This window comes from Oncorhynchus tshawytscha, linkage group LG09 (assembly GCF_018296145.1).
Source record: "Oncorhynchus tshawytscha isolate Ot180627B linkage group LG09, Otsh_v2.0, whole genome shotgun sequence".
Classification (NCBI taxonomy): Eukaryota; Metazoa; Chordata; class Actinopteri; order Salmoniformes; family Salmonidae; genus Oncorhynchus; species Oncorhynchus tshawytscha.
Window position 1 is genome coordinate 76,823,259 of NC_056437.1, and position 24,337 is coordinate 76,847,595.

At 42.7% G+C, this 24,337-nt stretch overlaps 1 protein-coding gene across 3 annotated transcripts in view; it reads right to left on the minus strand.

Annotated features, from left to right (window-relative positions):
- Positions 1-10,558, minus strand: part of LOC112258720 (inactive rhomboid protein 1) — a 47,630-nt gene extending 37,072 nt beyond the window's left edge. Inside the window, exon 1 of one of the 3 annotated variants that reach the window (XM_042327457.1) lies at positions 10,201-10,553. The gene's annotated coding sequence lies outside the window, so the exon portion shown is untranslated. Of the gene's footprint in view, positions 1-10,200 lie in introns of all 3 variants that reach the window. The other 2 variants (XM_042327458.1, XM_042327459.1) reach the window with 2 other exon arrangements.
- Between the last annotated feature and the right edge of the window lie 13,779 nt (positions 10,559-24,337).

A 24,337-nucleotide genomic window follows, 5' to 3' on the forward strand; every position in this document is an offset into this window, starting at 1 on the left:
TTGGAGAATACAGAACTCTTCACGGTATCACTTCCCTAAACCAAGAACATTCTTGCATGGATGGAAGTGACCTCAACTGGTTTAGTAGACGGGCGGTTTCTGGTGAAACGTGTACACAAATGAGAAATAACACACAAGCAGATCGAAGGAATTGATTTCCTGACCAGCATCACAACAAACAGGGTCTGAGGCCTAATACCTGCTATGACCAGTCATAATATTAAGACTGGGGGCTTCCTCTGGGATGTTACAGCTAGTGATCGGGGCAGAGCACTCACTGTTAGTGCTTGAACAGAGGACAGGCAGGGCATGGGATGGTGGTCTTAAAGCCAAGTGACAGGGGATGGAATGTCCCAGAGCATGTGACACGTGCCATCTTTCAGCTGTAACCCACATCACAGCAGGGGCCACAGATGAACCACAGACTACGACAGCACCATTGCTGCTGTGTTGTACCTGCCTCCATATAGCAACAAGGCAATTCAGCAATGGGGGCAACTATATGAACACATATACAGTCACTTACACAGTAGCTGTTGAGGATGTGTACTATGGATCTTTAATCTTCTACACAGAGTGACTCCAACCAGACAAACCCATTTACCTTTGACATATACACTACCGGTCACAAGTTTTAGAACACCTACTCATTCAAGGGTTTTTCTTTCTCTCTTTTTTATATTTTCTACATTGTAGAATAATAGTGAAGACATAAACTATGACATCACACATATGGAATCATGTAGTAACCCAAAAAGTGTTAAACAAATCAAAATATATTTTATATTTGAGATTCTTCAAATAGCCACCCTTCGCCTTGATGACAGCTTTGCACACTCTTGGCATTCTCTCAACCAGATTCATGAGGTAGACACCTGGAATGCATTTCAATTAACAGGTGTGCCTTCTTAAAAGTTAATTTTGCGGAAATTCTTAATGTGTTTGAGCCAATCAGTTGTGTTGTGACATGGTAGGGGTGGTATACAGAAGATAGCCCTATTTGCTAAAAGACCAAGTCCATATTATGGCAAGAACAGCTCAAACAAGCAAAGAGAACTGACAGTCCGTCATTACTTTAAGACATGAAGGTACATCAATACAGAACATTTGTGCAGCCGCAAAAAAAACATCAAGCGCTATGATGAAACTGGCTCTCATGAGGACCGCCACAGGAATGGAAAACACAGAGTAACCTCTGTTGCAGAGGATAGGTTCATTAGGGTTACTTGCCTCAGAAATTGCAGCCCAAATAAATGCTTCATAGAGTTCAAGTAACAGACACATCTCAACATCAACTGTTCAGAGGAGACTGCATGAGTCAGGCCTTCATGGTCAAATTGCTGCAAAGAAACCACTACTAAATGACACCAATAAGACCAATGCTTGGACCAAGAAACACGAGCAATGGACATTAGACCGGTGGAAATTTGTCCTTTGGTCTGGAGTCCAAATTGGAGATTTTTGGTTCCAACCGCCGTGTCTTTGTGAGATGAGCGTGGGTGAAAATGTAATCTCCACATGTGTATTTACCACCATAAATCATGTAGGAGGAGGTGTTATGGTGTGGGTGTGCTTTGCTGGTGGCGATGTCTGCAATTTATTTAGAATTCAAGGCACATTTAACCAGCATGGCTACCACAGCATTCTGCAGTGATATGCCATCCCATCTGGTTTGGGCTTAGTGGGACTATCATTATTTTTTCAACAGGACAATGATCCAACACACCATCAGGCTGTGTAAGAGCTATTTTACCAAGAAGGAGAGAGACGGAGTATTGCATTAGATGACCTGGCCTCCACAATCCCCCTACTTCAACCCAATTGAGATGGTTTGGATGAGTCGGACCGTAGAGTGAAGGAAAAGCAGCCAACAAGACTGTTGGAAAAGCATTCCAAGTGAAGCTGGTTAAGAGAATGCCAAGAGTGTGCAAAGCTGTCATCAAGGCAAAGGGTGGCTATTTGAAGAATCTTTGATTTGCTTAACACTTTTTGGGTTACAACATGATTCCATATGTGTGATTTCATAGTTTATGTCTTCACTATTATTCTACAATGTAGAAAATAGTAAAAAATAAAGAAAAACCCTTGAATGAGTAGGTGTTCTAAAACTTGTGACCGGTGGTGTATATATACATCCCTCCGGTGTTATGTCTCTCTGTCTGTCCCAGACACAACAGGGTGATTTTCATATCCCTCCAACGTTTAAATCCCTTCATCTGTAATACATCGCAGATATCCAGGGAGATAAGAGGATAAAAGCGGAACAGGTGAGACTCATCAATATAGTCAAACCCAAAGGTAGAAAGAGGAAGTGATGTTCTTCCTGTGGTTGAGTATTCCAGGTGTATCGCTGTTGCCATGTGGTGTAGTAAGACAGGTGCTCCACTTCCACCTTGAACATGTGCACTGATTCCCACAGCCACCCAGACTGCCTGTTTACAAGTCCCCACATTCCCACATGTACACTCTGCCCAAACTAGTTGCTGTGTGTGAAAAAAAGCAGCACTCAACTATACTGATGCTATGCTGATATGATCTCTTTCTCTGAACTTCCGACCCTTATAGAGTAAACCTCTAGGCCCGGAGTTCATGAGGGTTTCTTATTAAAGCCTCTACTAAAATAAGGAACATTATTGTGGTCCTATGTAACTTTGTATAAATAGAGATATATAGCACAAGTGAGTATTTTTGTGCTTGATACACTCTATCATAGTCTCCTGAGCACTGTCAACAGACTGTGAAAATAAGATACAAACGTTACAATGACAATGTTGATGCGGTTTAGACGCTTTGTCTGTATTTCATATCACTCAGCATTTAATATGTGCACCGTATTAGATGAAGAGGAGAAAAATCTAAGTTAATCATCTCTGTTTTAGTGATTTAAAAAATGTAGCTACATTTGGCCATTCTCTCAGCTCTCCCATGCCCTGGAATCTCCCCCACTCCCACACACACACAACCTTTGATTGACCTGTTTCAGACAAGTCCCTCACCTGTGTCTTTACATGTTATTCCCTAATCTAACAAGGTGCCAAAGGATTCTCTATCATTAAGTCATCTCTGAGGAAGTGAAGCTGGCCCTGGGGGATCATCAGAAGGGAGGCCAGCCAGGGTTCAGGTCTGAGGGGTCGGGGAGAGAGAGCAGGGGAGGACAGGCCTGCTGCAGCCAGCTGTGCTGCACAGAGAGTCATGGAAACTCCCAAACACAGGCACAGGAAGGCTGACTCTAGGGCTGGGGCAGACCCTATGTGAGATACAGTAGGCTGGGGGAGGTCTCCTCGGGCCTCACCCTGTAGATTGGGCTGAGGAAAACACAGACTCTTCCACAGAGATGAGCTCAATGTTTTGACAGGGGAAAGAAGGGGGGACAAGGGATGACACATATCCCAGCTTCCCGGGTGTGCTCGTCATTGTGAGATAATCCAAATAAACCCTCATCGGTCAGGTAACAGGTTATGTTATGACTGAGTGATTACGAGAGACCATATAGAGTGGTGGTGATGAGTGTGCATTAGTCAACCTCTACAGCAGCAGAACCAACTTGACTCACTGTATCTGGGCTACGTCCCCAGACTGAAGAACCTGACAGACTATTCATGGATTTATTTTTCTGTTGAATCGCTGTTCTACATGCAAATGTCCTTCACCACTGTGCTCCCAACCAGAAGAATCCAGAAGACGGCTTCATTATTGCAGTGAGTGATGTGATCAACTGGGTGGCAACACTGGCACCACTGGTAGGCTTTACATCATCTTCCTGGCAAAAGTCAATGCCAAGCACAACCACTGACAACTGGCCAATCGATGGAAGAGTTGGCATGGTTCTGAAGTGTAGCACAGGCAGCAGACAAGAACAGGAGAGCAAACTAACGGAAAGGACAAACAGAATTATAGGATGACGTCATCAGCAATTTCAGTCATTGTGACACAAAGATCTTAAAACACAACCGAACAGTTCAACTGCAGAACCTTTCCAAGTTGTCTCCCTGTCAGTTATCATTAGTCATTCCTGGATCCACCTCCTCCCAGAGGACCAGGCAAGGTCAAGTCACAGAGCTGTTCCAAAAGCACACCCTCGTTTCTTGGAAATTCCATTACAGAGTGAGTTGGGCCCAAGGTATGTGATGGAGGTGGTGTTGGGGACTGATGATGGAGACTGACCAGATATTACTGTGTATGACTCTGTGTGCTCTTCCATTCAGGGGAACAGTCTACATGAGTTTACCGCTGTGATACACCATGAGGATCCGCAGTCCCTAGGGCAGGGTTTCCCAACTGGCGGCCCATGGGCCGAATTTGGACCTTGTGTGATTTTATTTGACACCCCCCCCAAGTTTACTAAGCAAAAATGTAGTTTTTGCTGTTGGACATAACATACTGTAAAAACACCAGCAAATCAGGTCCAAGTGATCTTCATTATGGAAATCTGTTCCTAAGTATTCCCACGTACAGTAGAGAGTAATACAGTCCCCTCTGAAATTATTGGGACATTGAAGCATTGTTCCTTCTTTGAATCTGTACTCCAGCACTTTGGATTTGAAATGATACAATGACTATAAGGTTAAAGTGCAGACTGTCAGCTTTCATTTGAGGGTATTTTTTTATCCATATCAGGTAAACAATTATAATAGCACTTTTTGTACACAGTCCTCCCATTTTAGGAGACCAAAAGTATTGGGACAAATTCACTTATATGTGTGTTAGTTTTGGTTGTGTTTCAGATTATTTTGCGTCCAATAGAAATGAATGGTAAATAATGGATTGTGTCATTTTGTAGTCACTTTTATTGTAAATAAGAATAGAATATGTTTCTAAACACTTCTACATTAATGTTGTATCTACCATGATTACGGATAGTCCTGAATGTATTGTGAATAATGATGAGTGAGAAAGTTACAGATGCACAAATATCATACCCCTACAAAAATACTAACCTGCCGTATTATTGTAATGGTGAGAGGTTAGCATGTCTTAGGGGTATGATATTTCTGCATCTGGAACTTTCTCACTCAACTTGTTCACAATAGTGACACTCATTGTCTTTGTATCACTTTTGTTTGGGCTTCTTCCGGTCAATTTGCAGTCTACAAATGATTTGTAATTATGTTACGGCCCCCTGACCATCCGCTCAAGAAAAAAATTGTCCCGTGACTGAACCTAGTTGATGATCCCTACACTAGGGGCTGAAGGCTTGCTGGGCCAAAGATAGCAGGCCGCCCTATTTAAAAAATGTGCTCTCAACTGTAACAGTCCTGGGATAGTAACTATAATTGTCCCTCTCCAATCGTTGTCTGTCTGTCTGGCCATTCAGTCTTTTAAAGAGATAGTGTTGGCTTACTACACACACTATGGACAGTCTGACAGTAGAGACCTGTGCTAATGGGCTCGAACTGAAAGCTGAGGAACAAAGATTTCTCTTGGGGATTTTGCAATAATGGAATGGACTTTGTTGGTGCACATGAGAACGCTCACTTCCTAGCAAAAAGGTCGAGGAAAAGTGCTGAATGTGGTATATGTTATTTTTAGTCCTGCACTCAAGATTCCTGTCGAAAAAGAACAAGACTGACAATAGTTCCACAAACTGTCCACTTGACAACCATTAAAAAAATGAAGCCTATATTTCATCTGTTTTGAGTGGCAGGATCTGAATTGGACTAGAGATTCTGACTTGTTGTGTAAACTCTGTGTTATGAGATATTACACAGGTCAGGATCTGAATTGGACTAGAGATTCTGACTTGTTGTGTAAACTCTGTGTTATGAGATATTACACAGGTCAGGATCTGCACTATCCACATGCCAACAACTATGGAACAATATGTTCCTATGGACCCCTATTTTTTATCTGTGAAAAAGAAAAACACCCAAGATCAAAATACACAGAGCAGTTCCTCCTCCTTGGAGCTCTAGTCTGCTTGGTGGGAGCACCCACAACATTCCCATAGTCCTGAGAATGACGAGTGCCGCCGGGTAAACCAGTCTCAGACCAGACGCCACCCCATTGAGAACAACAACCAATGGAATCCATAAAAACCCCCAGCAGCAAGGATCATGCCCTAAATATCATCTCATCAGACTAAGCCCCACCTAAAATCAGCTTTAAACAAATAATAACATAAAACAATCTATATTAATCCCTACATTCAGTTAAAGGAAGTTCACATTCTGCCCTGTAGTCATAACAGGAGACATGGGTATTTGAGTTTCTTGGGATTCCTGACTGTGGATCCCAACATAGGCCATGGCTGAGTTTTGATAGATGAGGTGGTAACATGGGGACTAAGAGAGAGAGAGAGGGGAGCAGGCAGGATGGCTTGCTGGCAGACAGAGGCTTGGAGACCAGAGGTAGACCTGAAATAGCATTACAGCATTACATCATATCTGACTGAGTTTGTAGTCCTGTCTGTCGGCCGGGCCTAGCCTCTGCAGCACAGGCCCTACGTGCCACCTCCAAGATGTAATGGGAGGGTTACAGTTAGCTGCTTCACGGCTGCTTTCCTGGGACTCACATAATCAAGGCCTGAACACTGGCAGGAAACTCACAGACCAAAGCAATGTTCCATTTATTCATACATGGGCAAACTCAAGACACCCGAGGGAGGACGATTGTGAATACAAACAAGTAGCCTCCATGACCACGCCAACTCCGCACACAACACAAAATGGTGGGGGATTGGTTTTGATGAGGCTTTTTCATTGTGACTGTTGGGAACTAATGTGAAAGTTTGTGTTTTCGCTTGCATGTATAGAAAGGCGTTCAGTGTCTGACAGCATGAGGAAAACATCTTCCTGTTCTCAAGTATTCCACATAAAGCGTAATCACCACGGCTCATAGATTGGCAGATTGACGTGACAAATCATTTTTGCAACATCTGAAAAGAGTGGTCTGTTTTTGCTTATCAACCATTCCTGAAGCCTTGACACAATCTGACACAAACTCCAGACCGACTACAAGCACATCAAAGTTATTGACGGTAGTGGTTGAGCAAGCATCAATGGGGCCCAGATCAAAGAGAGCGCATAGGCAGTAAATTGTTCTTCTCTCACCATTATTCTTCAGTGAAACTATACCTGCCATGCTTGTAAAGCACCGTCTATCTGTCTGCCGTGGTGGGAACACTCTTAACTGATCTGCTTGGAACACCCAGCTTATTGTTACAAAAGCTGCTGACCAAGTTGGTAGACATGTTTAACTGCAAGACAAGAGATACCGTTGCTTTGCCTTATATTTTACAACTACAAGCATGCTTCCACAAACTGAGGAATCCTCATTTGAGATGTGGATACACATGTTGGGTGTGTGAGTCACGTTGAGAGTTCCGTGTTAGGGCCTCCCGGGTGGCGCAGTGGTTAAGGGCGCTGTACTGCAGCGCCAACAGAGACTCTGGGTTCGCGCCCAGGCTCTGTCGGTTGCCAGGTCTGTGGGGCACAGTGTTTCCTCCTGTGTCTCATCGACAGGGCTGGGGGGGATGTCGCGACTCATTGGTGCGGCTGGCTTCCAGGTTGGATGCGCGCTGTGTTAAGAAGCAGTGCGGCTTGGTTGGGTTGTGTATCGGAGGACGCGTGACTTTCAACCTTCGTCTCTCCCGAGCCTGTACAGGAGTTGAGACAAGATAGTAGCTACTAAAAACAATTGGATACCACGAAATTGGGGAGAAAAAGGGGTAAAAATTTTAAAAATTAAAAAGAGTTCCGTGTTAGGATTTAGCCCACACTAATGCTACAATTAAACCCAAGCCTTTTCGAATAAACGATCTGTTTATGAAAATGTCTTCTCTTCAACAATTACTTTGATTAATACTAACACTATAATTACTAATAACTATTGCATCAATCCTATGGCATTTCACGCCATAGTCATTACTACATGATTATAATCTCTGGGTCTCACATGACGTAGCAAGGCCTTTTGAAGCCGCAGCAGACAGCCTGGGGTGATTTAGAGAAGCATGTGCTCAGCACACAGGCACGCACACACACGTGCACACACACAAAAAGAGAACAAGAGAGAGAGACAGAGAGAGAGAGACAGAGGGAGGGGGAGAGAGAGAGAGACAGAGACAGAGACAGAGAGACAGAGAGAGGGGGAGAGAGAGTGAACTGTTCAGAGACTAGGGTAAATACCTGAAGGCCATGGGAGAGAACAATGTAGTTTCATAACAAGACAGGCTGGTCTTTGGACTAGATGTAACATAGTAAACGTATGATATGTTATGTTTTTGTATGATTACATAAGATAGTAGTTACGAAAAGACGGTGGTTGGTCTGCGGTGGGTAGGTGGGCCCAAAGGTTGCGTGTTGGTAACAAATTTGTAACATATTGTACGTTTTGCAAATTCGTAAAATATTGTACAAAATGGATGATGGACATACAAAAATGAATACGAAGGGTAACATATCATACTAAATAGAGTGTCTTGGGTAACGTACAGAGTCATACAAAATGCTCTGAGACCCCGTTAAACAAGAAGATCCTTCCAGGAAATATGCAATTGCTTAAGGGGCTGCATCATCTCATTGACTGGACGGAGCAGCAGAGGGCCTGCCATGACACATCCACATCTGAAGACGGGTCAGCTTTTCAATCAGTCATCATGAGGTGATTAGAACAAACACCTACACAGAACACAACCTCATGGCTGCCTTAGAAGGCTTTAAATATAATAGAGATGCATGCATGCTACCATGCTAGTGTCCTTCCCCCTAAATATGAAAAGAAAAATACCAAAACAAGTCTGGCACAGTCTGGTGGGTTCAGAACAGGACTCCTGAGGGTGAGACCGGTTCAACCCAGTAACCCAAGTGAAAACAACACCACATGGAGAGAGAGTGAGTGAGTGTTGCACACTTAGCAAGACTGACTGATAGATAGACAGATACTGCACCATGACTCATGTGGGCATGACTACAGTCCAGTGTGTCCTCTCAGCAGCTCCCTGCTACACCCACATACCAACCAACCAACACAGGCCTGGCTAGCCCATTCCCACCTGCTCCATTCAATGCCAGCTCCAGAACCCCTAGGTTTTTTCAAGGAATACGCTCTCTCGATTGTATGGCACACAAATGCCACACACCTTCTTCCACACATGCCTCACACTGTACACACACAGACAACACCCCCCCCACACCCAGTCTCTTCCTCAGAGAAACATTCCCTGTACCTCCATTCCAGTTGGAACAGTAAGTGAGGATGAACCTGACCCGTCACTACCACACATCACGGTGCATCTGTGTCATGACATCAGCCCTCATGATGATCCTCTGGATGCTCTCATGTTTCAGCAGGCCATGTGCTGCCTGCCTGGCCTGCTGCTCCTCTCACTTTGACAAAATAACTCAGCACATTTGAATACATCTCTCATTCCTGTTGCAGACAGGGGGCTATAGTGCAGTGTCCATTGATCAGGTAGCATATTGGAGTCTAAACAGTGGCATTGCATTCATGACATGTATGAAAATGTTAACAAGCAATCAATTACCTAATAATTACTATCAATAGGTCATAACATAATATTGATACTGGTCGACATGAACAATCGTTGAAGTACAAGGTGAAAGAGTACAGCCATAATAATTGTATTCCAATGATTTTGCTTAGAAAACACCTGAACCCACTTATTCCAGGAGAAACATTATCAGAGGAGATCTGTTACATTCATCACCTGACAAAATACCTCAGGTGTAAGCCTGCGTAATAGCAGTCATATTATGTAGTAATACCTTGCTATGTGCGCCTTTACAGACCGGGCGTGCTACTATGCTACAAATGAACATGCCGGGCTGTCGTAAAGCCTACAGGCGCACGCGGAAATGACAAACATGTATAGAATAGAAGCACTGATGACAAGCTGTCATTCACAATCACAAATATGCAAAACGAAAGAAAGGTCTAATATTGTATAGCGCTACACGTAGATCTTTGCAACCTACAGCACAAATGCATGTGAACCAGGAAATTCAAAACAGGTTCCAATATCAAATAGTACAATTCGTTCGATACATTCCCTTTGGCTCGTGTGAGTAGGCTATCGATCCCGGTGTAGGCTATCGAACATACAACTGTGCGCACACGAGACAGAGGGACAGATCGTTTATTCAGGATCGTCTTCTTAACATTCTATTTCTGATGTTTTCAATCCTATATAGCCTAGCACTCTAAACCCAGCCTATTCATGTAGTATAAAAATAAACTTACCCTTATCAAAATCAAATCCTATGTTTTCCGGTGTAGAGAAAAAAATCTGGTTGTAAAGATTTCAGATCACAGATCCCAGTTACTGAAATGTGATGTGGTGTCACTTCATTCTGAGAAGGAAAAATAATAATTTATTTCAAGTCAACTTCTATATCCTGGAACTAGCCACAAAACGTTAAGACATTCTCAGATATGTCTATTGGGCTCCTATTTTCACAGGCAGTGTCCAGCGCATTCCCACACCTCAAGGCTCAACAAGGGTAAGTTTTCTTCGGCCGGTAATTCAGTTCCACCGACCGAGAACCCCGCCCTTGTGCATCGGACAAGACTGTCAAACCCACCAGCCAATCGGTTTACATGGGCAGCCACTGCCGCGCTCGGCGCTAACCGGCTGACGGGTGTGACTAAGAAAGAAGAGATCAGGTTTAAAAAATATTAAAGAGACAGGATCATAACAAATAATGTATGCTCTCATTTGGCACTTCCCAGACATTGGCCTATCCAGGGAAATCATATGACATGACATCATAGGACATACCTGACCAGCCGTGATCAATAAATAGTTGATCATGTGTCTATAATTGAAGGTTATTAGCCTACTATGTTATTACACCCCTCATCATACATTTGTAGGCTACTGATGTTGATGTTAAAGTAAGGGCATGGTCATTTCAACAGATCTGTTCAATATCTGTTCTTTATATCCCAGTCATAACATCTTTATTTGTAACGCATGTTTCAAGCCTGAATCAAACTGGGGGAAAACAATGGTCCTAACATGTTAATGAATAACAGATGTGGACAGAATGACTCTGCATAGACATGCATGGTCCCGTGTCTCAAGGGTCGCTGTTGTGAGAGCAGTCCTGTGATATTATTTCACATCACATCCTTTTAGATAACTGAACATAGAAGCTGACGTAACTCAAACCCCATCCTGTCTGTGTTTGTTGAATTCCATGGAGAAGTGGCGAGACACCTCTAAAAATAGATACTTAAATGACTATTTTAGGCAACCTGTCCTATAATAAACTACTGTAGCCTCATGAATTCCCAAGATAATTGTATAGAATAACATCTGCACTGTGTACTGTGTAAGGTTCTAAAATATTCTATCACTTGAATTTTAGTTAGGCATTGATGGGTATATGAGCAGGGTTTCTGCTGTGAGATAGGTTCCCATCACAGTCAGTTGAAATGAAGATAGAAGAAATTAACTCCACTGCAGACATTTGATAGCTAAGACAAAGATATCACAATGACGTGTGACATTCCATTATTGTCACCTCAGGTACCTGAGATTCCTCCCATACCTGCTCTCTGGGACTTTCCAGCCATGTCTTTGTGATTACTCACTCTACTCTCCAAGCCTCATGTGCCTTCCTTTCCCAACCCACGGACCCTGTTCCCATTCACCACTCCATTTCCTCCTGAGAGAGACACATGAAAAGCAGAAAAACACACAAGTTTGTTAGACTAAATTGGTCTTGTTCTTTCATATTTTTTACAGCCCTGATTCAAATCAAATCGTATTTGTCAGATGCTCCGAATACAACAGGTGTTACACCTTACAGTGAAATGCTTACTTACAAGTCCTTAACCAACAAAGTAGTTTTAAGAAAAATAAGAGTTAAGAAAATATTTCCTAAATAAACTAAAGTTTAAAAAATAAAAGAGCAACAGTTAAATAACAATAACGAGGCTATATACAGGGGGTACCGAGTCAATGTGCGGGGGTACAGGTTAGTCGAGGTTATTGGGGTAATGTGTACATGTAGGTAGGGGTAAAGTGCCTATGCATAGATAATAAACAGAGAGTAGCAGCAGCGTAAAAAAATGTGTGTGTGTGTGGGGGGGGGGAGTCAATGCAAATAATCTGGGTAGCCATTTGATTAACTGTTCAGCAGTCTTATGGCTTGGTGGTAGAATCTGTTACAAAGCCTTTTGGACCTTGTCACGATTGTTGGAAGCATGCTTGGACCAACATGCAGCGGGATCTGGGTTCCACATCTTTTATTAGAAATAAGCGAACCCCACAACAAAACAATAAATACTAAACGATATGTGACGACGATGGAGTGCTAACATGCAACTACACATAAACAATATCCCACAAAACACAGGTGGGAAAAAATTACCTAAATATGATGCCCAATTAGAGACAACGATTACCAGCTGCCTCTAATTGGGAATCATACAAAATCACCAACATAGAAAAACAAAACTAGAACCCCACATAGAAATAATAAACTAGACTAACCCCCAGTCACGCCCTGACCTACTCTACCATAGAAAATAAGGGCTCTCTATGGTCAGGACCTGACACACCTAGACTTGGCGCTCTGTAACCGCTTGCCACGCGGTAGCAGAGAGAACAGTCTATGACTAGGGTAGCTAGAGTCTTTGGCGATTTTTAGGGCCTTCCTCCGACACCGCCTGTTATAGAGGTCCTGGATGGCAGGAGGCTTGGCCCCAGTGATGTACTGGGCCGTACGCACTACCCTCTGTAGCGCCTTGAGGTCAAAGGCTGAGCAGTTGCCATACCAGGCGGTGATGCAACCAGTCAGGGTGCTCTCAATGGTGCAGCTGTATAATTATCCTTTTGAGGATCTGCTGACCCATGCCAAATATTTTCAGTCTCCTGAGGGGGAATAGGTTTTGTCATACGCTCTTCACAAATGTCTTGGTGTGTTTGGACCAGGATAGTTTGTTGGTGATGTGGACACCAAGGAACTTGAAGCACTCAACCTGCTCCACTACAGCCCCGTCGATGAGAATGGGGGCATGCTCGGCCCTCCTTTTCCTGTAGTCCATGATTATCTCCTTAGTCTTGATCACGTTTAGGGAGAGGTTGTTGCGCTGGCACCATACTGCCATGTCTTTGACCTCCTCCCTATAGGCTGTCTCATGAATGCATTTGTTTATAGAGATACTTCCATTTTCCTCCAAGAGTGGCTGAAACTCTTATGTAGACCCAAACTCTTTTATGACGCCATGTGTTTTCCCTGTCAGCTATTAACAATCTGTAGCAGACGATCACCTACAAATGCAGTGTGGCTCAAATTAACAATTTGATATTCAAAGTACTCTCTGTTCTTTAATTCAATCCAAGGGAGGTTGTTGTCCAGGAATACTTGTTTGGAGCTTCTAAGTGCTCCTCAGAGAACAAAGTCTGTTGGTTCTAATGTAAAAACCATTCAATTCCATGTTTTCAGAGAAAGCTCATATCCAATCTGGGCCTTTAGAGTGGGGAGTCTGATACGTGGGCAGGAGGTTCCAGAGATAATGACAGCCCTAGTGGGTTTCTCTAGATTGAGACTGCTGGGTACAGTAGCCCCAGGTTCCTCTCCTTGCAGGGGTTACCACAGCCTGGGATCCCCTCTCTCATGACTTTCCGGCTCCACTTCTGCCTCCAAACACTTCCTCTTAACCAGAGAGTCTGGAAGCCCTGAGGCTGTCCCTGGCTGAAGTCGACACTTATTCATGAAAAGCAACAGGTTGCCTAGCAGTGTTTTTCCTCCCCTGTAAAACACTGACTCACTGCTTCCAGAACTGACCACAAGACACACATGGCTGCCGTCACGTCAGGAGAGTGGCAATGAAACCTTGCAACACCTAGAAAGTGGCACGACTACTGAAATGTACTGCCATTTTCCGCCTACAAAGTAAAATGATGTTAAGTTCTTAAGAAAATGTCAGAAACATTTGCAAACATACTGTATGCTTCTGAGCTTCTATTAGCATTGGGGCTGCAGGTAGCCTAGCGGTTAAGAGCGTTGGGCCAGACACCGAAAGGTCGCTGGTCAAATCCCTGGTAAAATCTGCCGTTCTGCACTTGAGCAAGAAAGTTAACCCCCAACAACTACTCCCTGGGCGAGGATGACGTGGACATTGTTTAAGACAGCCCACCACACCTCTCTGATTCAGAGAGTAGTGAGTCTCTGATTGATATACCATGAAGTAGGTGTGATTAACGGTGAACTCTCGGGGAGAGGGGGAAGTGCGAAAGAGGTGAGGCCAGGCCAGGGCATAGGCAACTAGCGATTAGACAGCTGACGCCAGACCTCTAAGAGCACTCCAGCTCCCTTGAAGCTCCATCAATCACACACAGATAAAAGGGTTGACCTGCAAAGGCCATGTTTAAGCAAAGGAACACTGTCAGACGGATAACACAACTATTTCCTCCTGTGTCAGCCAACCACAGATGTGGGGGAAGGACCATCGTTTCTGAGGCTAAGCTAAAGCAGAGAGAGAGACAATAATTCCTGGGCTACGCAAGCAGTACAGTGAGGATATTGGTCATGCATGGGTTATAGCCATTCTCATTCAGGTGGGGAAAATGGATACATACAGCAGGCTGGGGGAGTGGAGGCATCGGAGAGACAGGCGGGCTGGCAGTCTTCAAAGCGGCATAGAGATATCATCCTGACAGCAGACTGATAGTTCCATCAGGGATCTGAAGCTTAACAAATAGACTGGGGGAAAACAACAGCGAGTGAGACCATGTAATGCTTCAATGCATTAACATCAGCAGACTGACTGCATAATTTTATAGTGTACAGCTTCGAGATGAGGCTTTTTTCTACATTTCTTTAGGGTTATGGGTGACTCACTGAAGTCCATTTTATACTCTATTTTAGAGTAACTTCATTGTAAGGTTCACATAGTTTATTCCATAAGAGAGAATGGATCTGGAAAGGGTATAATGTAAACTGACATAAAAGAGCAGCTAGCATGAAAAGAGACTCAGATAGAGCCTGTCAGAATGACTTATTGACAATCCTTGAGTAGCCTACTTTCAGTGGCTGTGATGTTCAATGTAAAGCCACAGCCTCTGCTCCATCAAGATTCAAAGTCAGCTCACTTGTCAAATGTTTCACCCTCCATACACCCTGCAACCCATACACCAGCTGTGTAACGGTTTTCTTTAGGTGAAGGAGAGTCGGACCAAAATGCAGCGTGGTGATTATTCATGTTTTTTTAATGAAGAAAACTATACATGAATAAACTAACAAAACAATAAACGTGCAAAAACCTAAACAGCCTATCTGGTGACAACAAACACAAAGACAGGAACAATCACCCACGAAACACTCAAAGAATATGGCTGCCTAAATATGGTTCCCAATCAGAGACAACGATAAACACCTGCCTCTGACTGAGAACCACTCCAGACAGCCATAGACTTTGCTAGAGAACCCCAACTAAACCACAATCCCAATACCTACGAAAACCCCAAGACAAAACACACCACATAAATAAACCCATGTCACACCCTGGCCTGACCAAAATAATAAAGAAAACACAAAATATTAAGACCAGGGCGTGACAAGCTGCCACTGAGACATCTCAACAACTACCCTATACAGTGATACTCTGCAAAGTTGACTTTTGTATATACAGTACCGGTCAAACGCTTGGACACGCCTACTCATTACAGGGTTTTTCTTTATTTTACTATTTTCTACATTGTAGAATAATAGCGAAGACATCAAAACTATGAAATAACACATATGGAATCATGTAGTAACCAAAAAAGTGTTCAACAAATCAAAATACATTTTATATTTGAGATTCTTCAAAATAGCCACTGTTTGCCTTGATGACAGCTTTGCACACTCTTGGCATTCTCTCAACCAGCTTCATGAGGTTGTCACCTAGAATGCATTTCAATTAACAGGTGTGCCTTGTTAAAAGTTCATTTGTGGAATTTATTTCCTTAATGTTTTTGAGCCAATCAGATGTGTTGTGACAATGTATGGGTGGCATTTAGAAGTTAGCCCTATTTGGTAAAAGACCAAGTCCAGATTATAGCAAGAACAGCTCAAATAAGCATAGAGAAATGACAGTCCTTCATTACTTTAAGACATGAAGGTCATCAATACGGAAAATGTCAACTACTTTGAAAGTTTCTTCAAGTGCAGTCGCAAAAACCATCAAGCGTTATGATGAAACTGTCTCATGAGGACCGCCACAGGAAAGAAAGCCCCAGAGTTACCTCTGCTGCAGAGTATAAGATCATTAGAGTTAACTGCACCTTAGATTGCAGCCCAAATAAATGCTTCACAGAGTTCAAATAACAGACACATCTTAACATCAACTGTTCAGAGGAGACTGTGTGAATCACTACTAAAGGACACAAATAAGAAGAACAGAGTTGCTTGGTTCAAGAAACATGAGCAATGGACAAATCTGTCCTTCGGTCTCATGAGTCCAAATTTGAGATTTTTGGTTCCAACTGCCTTGTCTTTGTGAGACGCAGAGTAGGTGAACGGATGATCTCTGCATGTGTGGTTCCCACCTTGAAGCATGGAGGAGGTGTGATGGTGCTTTGCTGGTGACACTGTCAGTGATTTATTTAGAATTCAAGGCACACTTAACCAGCATGGCTACCACAGAATTTTGCAGCGATATGCCATTCCATCTGGTTTGTAATTAATGGGACTATCATTTGTTTTTCAACAGGACAATGACCCAAAAACACACCTCCAGGCTATGTAAGGGATATTTGACCAAAGAGAGTGACGGAGTCCTGCATCAGATGACCTGGCCTCCACAATCACCCGACCTCAACCCAATTGAGATGGTTTAGGATGAGTTGGACTGCAGAGTGAAGGAAAAGCAGCCAACAAGTGCTCAACATATGTGGGAACTCCTTCAAGACTGTTGGAAAAGCATTCCTCATGAAGCTAGTTGAGAGAATGCCAAGAGTGCGCAAAGCTGTCATCAAGGCAAAGGGTGGCTACTTTGAAGAATTTAAAATCTAAAATATGTTTTGATTTGTTTAACACTTTTGTTTACTACATGATTCCATATGTGTTATTTCATAGATTTGATGTCTTCGCTATTATTCTACAATGTAGAAAATAGTAAAAATAAAGAAAAACCCTTGAATGAGTAGGTGTGTCCAAACTTTTGACTGGTAATTTATACTGTATATTGAATTCCAACCCAATGAAATCTCACTTTTACAGATTATAATACATTAATAATAGACATGAAGAATACAAACGAAGCAGTCAGAGGTTGCATTCAGATCAAACAACCAAACAAGGAGAAAACCATCCATCCCATTCTCACATTGAGCAGCTGGATAAGTAGAGCAGAGTGAGGCCTCCAAAAGAGTCATTGGGGTAAAATAAAGATCAAACAAAAAACAGTTGTGGCTGCAGGCACACAGAATGTGATTCCCTAGCTATGATCAGAGCATTAGCAGCAGACTGGCTGCAGAGAGCCTTGCTTCCACCACCTGCCTGCCTGGCCTAATGGCTGTTGTTTAACAGGAGGGCTTGCAGGTGTGACTGGAGACAAGGACGCTGTTATCAGGCTACACCAAGAAACTCAATGGTCAAGGTGGAGAGTCCCCTTTGTGTGAAAACATCCTCCTTCTAAAACTATGGTCTCGCTCGCTCAATCAATCAACGAAGCATACAATTGCTATTATCAGTGAGCAACAAATGCTTGTGTGTTTTGCTTATGATATTGTTTGAGAAGCTTGCGAGGTGACGTTAATATTTTGTCGTTATTGAGCACGGTAGGCCAATAAACCTGATTTAAGCCATATCTGCACACACAGTTAAGGTGTAAAACCACAACCACATGTTAAACAGTGACTAAGGGTCAGTGTTATGCAGCTACAGTGACAGCATAGGGTCTTTAGTCATTTCCTTTGTCTTTTCCTCCTCTTTCAACTCTATTCAGAATTCTCTTTCAACCTCTCAATTCCCACTCAGATCCCACTCAGCCTCTTGACCCACTCAGCCTCTTGACCGACTGAAAATACCTCCCACGTCCCAGTTTCTGTATCTCCAGTTTGATCAGAATGGGCTGTTTTCTTGAGAACAACACAAAGTTGAGTGACTAAATATGAACAGGCTGGACAGATGTTTCTGATCAAAGCATATCTCTGAGCCAGCCAGGGGCCTCTCGGAGACTCTTGGAGCCCAATTCCAGCGGATGTTGAGCAGTAATCCTGCCTCTCCCTCCCACTGAGTATCTGCGCTCACCTGACACCTCTGTTGCACCACGCAAGAAAGGAGTCGTGTGAAATATTCATGATCATCTATTAAATATTAACCCCATCAAACAGAAAGGAGGCAGATGAAGATTAGGCTCTGCCGTCATCTAAAGGCCTCGCATATGGCTTCTTCTCATCGATTAGTAACAAGAGACCTCAGTGACTGTTTTTCATTAACAGGTGAAAGATCAACTCAAGGCTGGATTGCTGATAAAGGTGATTGAGTGCTGTAGAGAACACCTGGGCTAGAATCCATGGAATGTTCTGAAGAAGAAGTCTGATGCCAACTGAAACAAACAGGTAGCTGTAGATAAGATTATGTGCCAAAATCACTTGGGTAGCCATAACTGCTTCTGTAGCTGATGAATAACAGTATGGACAACCACTTCAAACACAGAAAACAGACTAAGATCCTAAACAAACATTTGTGAAAGACATCCAAAGATTTTAGGCAGTTTGTCAACTATAGTTTAATTCAGTAAAACATGACACCACCCTTTCAATGTAGAATCAATGTACCAATGTAATGGAGAGAAACCTAAATACATTACTGCTCAAGTGCTTGAGCAAAGGGAAGAGATTATGAAATAAATCAATTAAATGTTTCTAGCATTTCTCTCTGATTCACTCAGCTGCAGTCCCTTTGGTCCTCTGAAAAATGCAAGTCTATCCAACCAAGAAGAAGCAGCAAGCATGCCATTGACCTGCCACTGTAGCAAAATAAAAAATTTGAGCCACTACTAACTGAATGAAACCACCAATACTCTGTGATTTATAATATTCAAAGAGAGCGAGACAGTGCGCGCGAGAGAGAGAGGGAGAGCAGGGAAAATTAGAGTACAAGACTATGGAGCCTCTAATTAGTAACGTTTGGATCTGCTTGTCAGCTGACAGAGATATCAGGTTAAATTTAGCAAAGGTTCAGTGAGGCGAACAGAAGAGTCCGTGTCAGAAAACACTGTGTTCTAAAGTTGTGGCTACTTGCCTTAAAACTTCATGTTAGGGTTTAGTTATGATTTATTTACATTGTGTGGTACTGCAGCAGCTATTTTCCTCATAGTTCCTTTGAGTCTAACGTTGGCTTCAGGTCTGTGTACTGTTAGTTGTCGGCTCTCTGCTCTTCTAAATGGGTTATGACAGTGCTTAATTCATGGTGTTTGTCCTTAAAGATTAACGTGAGGGATGATGAGAGAGTTAATAAACTGAACAAAAATATAACTGCTACAATTTTAAATATTTCATATAAGGAAATCAGTCAATTAAATAAATTAAGTAGGCCCTAATCTTTGGATTTCACATGAATGGGAATAGAGATATGCATCTGTTAGTCACAGATACCATTTTAAAAAAGGTAGGAGAGTGCATCAGGAAACCAACATGTAACCACTAGCCTCTGCGTAAAAACAAAAACAAAAGAGTTAATCTCCTTCGCATGCTGGATATTGGCGGGAACTGGAACACACTGTCGTACTCATCGATCCAGAGCATCCCAAACATGCTTAATGTGTGAGTATGCAGGCCATGGAAGAACTGGAAGATTTTCAGCTTTGAGGAATTGTGCACAGATCCTTGCGACATGGGGCTATGCATTATCATGTTGAAATATGTGGTGATGGCGGTGGGTGAATGGCACGACACTGGGCCTCAGAATCTCGTCACGGTATCTCTGTGAAGAAACTGGATGTGGAGGTCCTGGGCTGGGGTGGTTACAGTAGTTGTGAAGCCGGTTGGACGTACTGCTAAAATCTCTAAAATGGACATTGGAGGTGGCTTATGGTAGAGAAATTGACATGACATTTTCTGGAAACAGCTCTGGTGGACATTCCTGCAGTCAGCATGCCAATTGCATGCTACCTCAAATCTTGAGACATATGTGGCATTGTGTTGTGTGACAAAACTGCACATTTTAGTGGCCTTTCATTGTCCCCAGCACAAGTTGCACCTGTGTAATGATCATGCTGTTTAATCAGCTTCTTGATATGCCACAACTGTCAGGTGGATATATTATCTTGGCAAATGAGAAATGTTCACTAACAGGGATGTAAACAAGTTTCTGCACAAAATTTGAGACAAATAAGCTTTTTGTGTGTATGGAAAATGTCTGAGCTCATGAAACAACACTTTACATGTTGTATTTATATTTCTGTTCAGTGTAGTATGAAGATAATATACATTTGGCATGAGGGGAAGCATAATGAAAAGCATGCAGGATTTAATACTCCCAAACAGTATGACTTTGCTCCCTCTCCTTGGTGTGGTACACCGAGCACACTAAGCCAAGCAGGTGATCCACTGAAACATGAGAGGGTTGCCATCTGTCTGTTTAAAACATTTAATAGGAAAATCATTGCATATCACACCATGTGAAAGCACAGTTAATATGTTGTCTTACAGAGATGCCTGCATTGACAGCTTCAGGGTATTTCTATGAAAGCAATACATCTTCCAAACACCTTTTTACAAACAGCAAGCAAATTATTTTCTAAATGCTGTGTCAGAAGTCACTGGTGGGTCAGAGTGAATTCCTTCTGGATCATGTTCAGTAGGGCACACCGTAGTGAAACCTTTTTCAATGGAAAACAAAAATGTATCTGTATTCTGTATGGACAAGAATGCCAAGAGTGTATTCTAGTCTGTATGGACTAGAATACAACCCTCATGTTAAGGCTTTATGATTGGTTAGTGGCTTCAAATATGCTTGAGTAAATTCAAAGTATACCGAACAAAACTATAAACGCAACATGTAAAGTGTTGGTCTCATGTTTCATGAGCTGAAATAAAAGATCCCAAAAATGTTCCAATCGCACAAAAAGCTTATTTCTCTCAAATGTTGTGCACAAATGTGTTTACATCCCTGGTAGTGAGCATTTCTCCTTTGTCAAGATAATCCATCCATCTGACAGGTGTGGCATATCTAGAAGCTGATTAAACATCATGATCATTACACAGGTGCACCTTGTGCGGTGGACAATTTTTGTGCATACAGTATGGAACATTTCTGGGATCTTTTATTTCAGCTCATGAAACATGAGACCAACACTTTACATGTTGCATTTATATTTTAGTTCAGTGCAATTAGGGGGCTGTGAGTCACAGTGCTATAAGATATTTAGACAGTCTGTGCTGCCTTGCGCTGGCTGATGTATTCTGGTTGTTGTACGGAGACCAACCATCTGTGCATCACAGACAGGTCATTTGGCGTCCCTGCAAAGAAGCATCGTCATAGCTGTGTTCACCTCAGAGATGAAAGAAGGCCAGAATTAAAAAGGACAGCCAAGCTCTACCCACCACAACCCACCCAGCCCATTTAACTCATCAGTGGCACTGCCAAGCTGCCAGGCCCAGCCCAGAGCCCATCCACACTGCTGACAGTCACAGGAAACACAGATAACTGAGCCAACAGATAGAGCCAGAGCATGGCAACGATGGCCTCAGCCAGACCATCAGATCAGATATATGACAGAGTCATCCAACCATCCCTGGCCTCTACTACCAGAGCTGCCCTGGGGGTTTGTGTCTGGCGTCCACCTCGGCTCTCCATCAGTCAGTCACAGACTTGTCGCCAATAGGAATTAAAGGACACCTGGTTTCCACATTGGCCACACATGATCTTCCAATAACTTCAACATGCTGCCCTCAAGGCATAGAAGTGTTTGATTTGCAATGTTGATGTACTCAAAGTACTAAAGTAAGGCAAGGAATTGACGGACTCAAAAATGGTTGAGCTCTCGGTTATTTTGGGATAATGACCAGCTACCCTTTTCTCTATCGCCACATAAAAAGTAGGGCATTTCCATGTAAAAACAAACTATGAGCACTAACATGTGAAGTTCATATGAGCATATCAAATTTGGTGGCTAAGAGTCTGTGTTTTAGAAATTAAGGCATACAGTGCATTCGGAAAGTATTCAGACCCCTTCCCCTATTTCCAAATTTTGTTACGTTACAACCTTATTCTAAAACGGATTAACTAAAAATGTTCCTCATCAATATACACACAATACCCCATAATGACAAAGTGAAACAGGTTTATAGAATTTTTGCAAATGTATTAAAAATAAAAAACAGAAATACCTTATTTACATACTGTACATATTCAGATCCTTTGCTATGAGACTCGAAATTGAGCTCAGGTGCATCCTGTTTCAATTGATCATCCTTGAGATCTTTCTAGAACTTGATTGGAGTCCACCTGTGATAAAATCAATTGATTGGACATGATTTGCACACACCTGCCGATATACGGTCCCACAGTTGACAGTGCATGTCAGAGCAAAAACCAAGTCATGAGGTTGAAGGAATTGTCTGTAGAACTCCGAGACAGGATTGTGTCGAGGCACAGATCTTTGGTAGGGTACCAACAAATGTCTGCAGCATTGAAGATCCCAAAGAACACAGTGGCCTCTATCATTCTTAAATGGAAGAAGTTTAGAACCACCAGGACTCTTCCTAGAGCTGTCTGCCCGGCCAAACTGAGCGATCGGGGTAGAAGGGCCTTGGTCAGAGAGGTGACGAAACAACCCGATGGTCACTCTGACAGAGCTCCAGAGTTCCTATGTGGAGATGGGAGAACCTTCCAGAAGGACAACCATCTCTGCAGCATTCCACCAACCAGGTCTTTATGGTTGAGTGGCCAGACGGAAGCCACTCCTCGGTAAAAGGCACATGACAGCATACTTGTAGTTTGCCAAAGGGCACCTAAAGGACTCTCAGACCATGAGAAACAAGACTCTCTGGTCTGATGAAACCAAGATTTAACTCTTTGACCTGAATGCCAAATGACACATCTGGAGAAAACCTGGCACCATCCCTATGGTGAAGCATGGTGGTGGAGTATCATGCTGTGGGGCTGTTTTTCAGTGGCAGGGAGACTAGTTGGGGTCGAGGGAAAGATGAGCAGAGCAAAGTACAGAGAGATCCTTGATGAAAACCTGCTCCAGAATGCTCAGGACCTCAGACTGGGGAGAAGGTTCTCCTTCCAACAGGACAATGACCCTAAGCACACAGCCAAGACAACGCAGTAGTGGCTTCGGGAGAAGTCTCTGAATGTCCTTGAGTGGCCCAGCGAGAGCCCGGACTTGAACCTGATCGAACATCTCTGGACCTGAAAATTGCTATACAGCAACGCCCCCCCATCCAACCTGACAGAGCTTGAGAGGATCTGCAGAGAAGAATGGGTGTGCCAAGCTTGTAGCGTCATACCCAAGAAGACTTGAGGCTGTAATCGCTGCCAAAGGTGCTTCAACAAAGTACTGAGTAAATGGTCTGAATACTTATGTAAATGTGATATTTCAGTTGTATTTTTAATCCATTTGAAGAAATGTCTAACAATCTGTTTTTGCTTTGTCATTACGAGGTAGTGTGTGTAGATTGATGAGGGGAAAAAATATTTAATCCATTTTAGAATAAGGCTGTAACGTAACAAAAATGTTTTAAAAAGTCAAGGGGTCTGAATACTTTTTGAATGCACTGTATATACATTTTTCAACCATTTTCATTCTAAGAATTAGGAATAAGCAAAGGCCTTGATTTCTGGTCAAACAGACGGAAAAGGGGTCTTAGGAAACATCTGGCAGAACAAGTCTTAAAAGGTATCAGAAGTACATTAAAACACAATAATGTTGAAGTAAAGACCCCTGCCAACTAATAAACACTTATATTTAGTTTAGGATATGTTTTTCTGCCTTCTGTAAGTTTAAGAAACATTGCCTTGTGCTTTGAAATTTCATTACCAAAAACCCACATATCTAAGATATTTGTTTATTTCTCTCCCTCATGAAGAGGAAGAATAATGAAAGTTTACAGAAGTAACAAGTAAAGGTAGGCGTACCAATTAGTTGTTTATGATGTATTAAGTGATTAAAATGCATCATTCTGTTTCCAAATCAGTAACAGAATGACCCAAACATTTTTACCAGAATGAATGCAACTGAATTGGCTACAATGGGTATTCATAGTAGTCACAAACCACAATTGGGCCACCTGCTCCTGTCCTCCCTTCCACTGGCTACTGTTATGTTCAGCTCATAAATGTTTTATTATTTCTGCCTCGCGGTGATTAAAGCAAGAGTGTGAAACCATTCTGGACAACTCCTGCCTCTCTCGCTCTTCTCTCTCTCT